General features: G+C 44.8%; 1 protein-coding gene across 1 annotated transcript in view; it reads right to left on the reverse strand.

The window, feature by feature from the left end:
* Positions 1-2,500, reverse strand: part of LOC135825656 (mucin-19-like) — a 39,407-nt gene that overhangs the window by 13,160 nt on the left and 23,747 nt on the right. The window lies entirely within an intron of this gene.

Here is a 2,500-nt window from a genome sequence, read left to right on the forward strand (position 1 = left end):
AATTCATTTGAACGATATGCCAAAATACGCACTTCAAACTCGATGCTCGCGGCTGTTCTGCTGTGCAGACTGGCCACATACGCCGCGTACACGTCGATCAGGGCCTTCAGACCACTGAGGAACAGTTCCAGGCCCCACTGATGTTGAGGCATCAGTACAAACGCGACGTACACTGAGGACGTATATATACGTCGTCAGTGGGGCAGGTGCACACGTCATGACGTATATATACGTCGACAGTGGTGAAAGGGTTAAGGGCCATCCTTAAACATAAAAATAAATAAATAAAGGTCTTGGATCACCTAGTTTAACATTACACCTTAATTTTCTGAAATACCAAAAATATGTAAAAATCATGAAAATCTCGGCCACATCCAAATTAGGAAAATCACCGTCATTTAAAAAAATTCAGGTGAGTTGTATGTTGGTACGACTCCGAGTACTACTGCACATGTTTATGAGTAATCTTGCATGAATGTACAAAATTGAGAATGTGGTGTGTGAAAAGTGCAACGTACCGGTACAGGTCAGATCTCGCTATAACGACCCCCGCTATAACATAAACCTCACTATAACGTACAAATGTGAATGTCCCTGCCGAAACCGCATCACTTCTGTACAAAATTCCCTCGCTATAACATAATCCGCAATAGCGTAATGCTCGCTATAACGCACTGTTTGCTGGGTCCCGGGCGCACGGAGACCTCAGCATAACGTAAAAACTCGTATAAAAATGATTATGTACACGGCATGCATGCCTTCTCGCGACGAATTCGAGACGGAGCCGTCCACCTCGGAAGCAGGGGGCCGTCCACCTCGGAAGCAGGGAGTAGTAAAATACCGGTATTTTACTACTCCCATTACTTTTTATAGGCTCTAATCATGTCACATGTACACGTACACGCACTACATGACTCTTGTCACCCCTTTGCTGACAAGCCTGTACACATCGTTGCTAGTCATTATCATACCTGTATGTAAAACAGTACAGTTGTAATCAGTAAGTGAAGAGCGTCATTTTGACATACATAATTGCATATTGGTGTGCCCAACTCACTATAACATAAACCTCGCTATAACATAATTTCTCCCATCCCCCAGAGATTACGTTATAGCGAGGTCTTACCTGCACCATTTTTTTGTTTTTGTTTGGTGTCACGTACCCAATAGACCGATCCCCTTATTATACTGGGTTCGAGCACGGGGGCAACCTCACTCGCGATCGAGCTAGTTTTTGAACGTGACAGCATCTTTGACAGTGTGTTTCAGGTTTGTTTTGGAATGTCTTCTGCTTAGTTCAAGTAGTTTGCGATGGCTTCAAGCGGTGCTAAACCTCCTGCTGGTAGGAGCAGAGTCTCCGAGAGAGACATGGACTGTGATGCCGCTGCAGGATTTTTTCAAGGCGCGGGAGGGAACGATCTCGGGCCACAAACAGGAGTTACTCCAGAGGTGAGTTTTTTTGTTGTTGAAATATTCGAATCGCGAATCGTGTTGTGAGACTTATTTTGTGCCTAGGCTACAGCAAACCATATTTCTTTCTCCTTGCGATCGGTGATGAAGATAAGGCCAAAACAAAAAATAGGCTTGTTTCCGGTCGGCGACCCCTCAAAAAGGAGACTCGGTCGGCCGGAATGAAACTTTTTTTGGATACTTTTTTTGGTTCCTCAATCGTTGTGGTATTGATGGACAAGAGCACCTACACATGTACATTGTACATATATCATGGCAAGGATCAATGTCAAAGTTGACTGACTCACTGTTCTTGTACAGCATGTGGTGTATTCCTGTTTTCGTACATCCTGAGAAATCAAGCAAACAGTTCGAGTCCTTCCAGCTCCGTTATTCTAGCTCGTATCGACCCCGGAGGTTTTCGAGCCGACAGCTGAGAATCTCTGCTACCTTGTAGGTGTTTCGATTGTGGAATTCGGTTGAGATTTGACTGAGTTATGACTCGTTGAGTGCACTTGCACACATGGCATTGCCACCGTTTGTATACACTTGGGACCAAAAAAAGTTTCAGAATTTGGGAAAAAGTGGCCCGGTCGGGCGACCGGAAACAAGGTCATTATTTGTTTTGACAGTGAGGAACGCAGCAATGATCCTGAGAAGGCATCCTGAAGTCGTAAAAAGGAAGATCTAAACAAAAACAAAACAGCTCAAATCAAAAGTCCTTGTGGCATTTTTTGTAGACAGGCTTGCACTGCGTGTAGATTTCGCGTGCTCTGCACTTCGCATGCGAGAAGTCACGCACAGCCGAGGTGAGGTTGGTCGCGTGTGTGCAGCAGGATCCCACGCGACTGCGGAGTTGCCCCCTTGCTCGAACCCAGACAATAATAAGGGGATCGGTCTATTCATCCTTACACCGAAAGGCCAAGGGTTGGCTTTTACCGAAATTTTACAACACCGAAAATAAGGTGATATACAGTACACCGAAAATAACGTGTTTAACAGTACTGTAAAAGCAGAAATTTTCGGTGGTGTAATATTTTCGGTATTCTCC

Source organism: Sycon ciliatum, chromosome 10, assembly GCF_964019385.1.
Source record: "Sycon ciliatum chromosome 10, ocSycCili1.1, whole genome shotgun sequence".
NCBI lineage: Eukaryota > Metazoa > Porifera > Calcarea > Leucosolenida > Sycettidae > Sycon > Sycon ciliatum.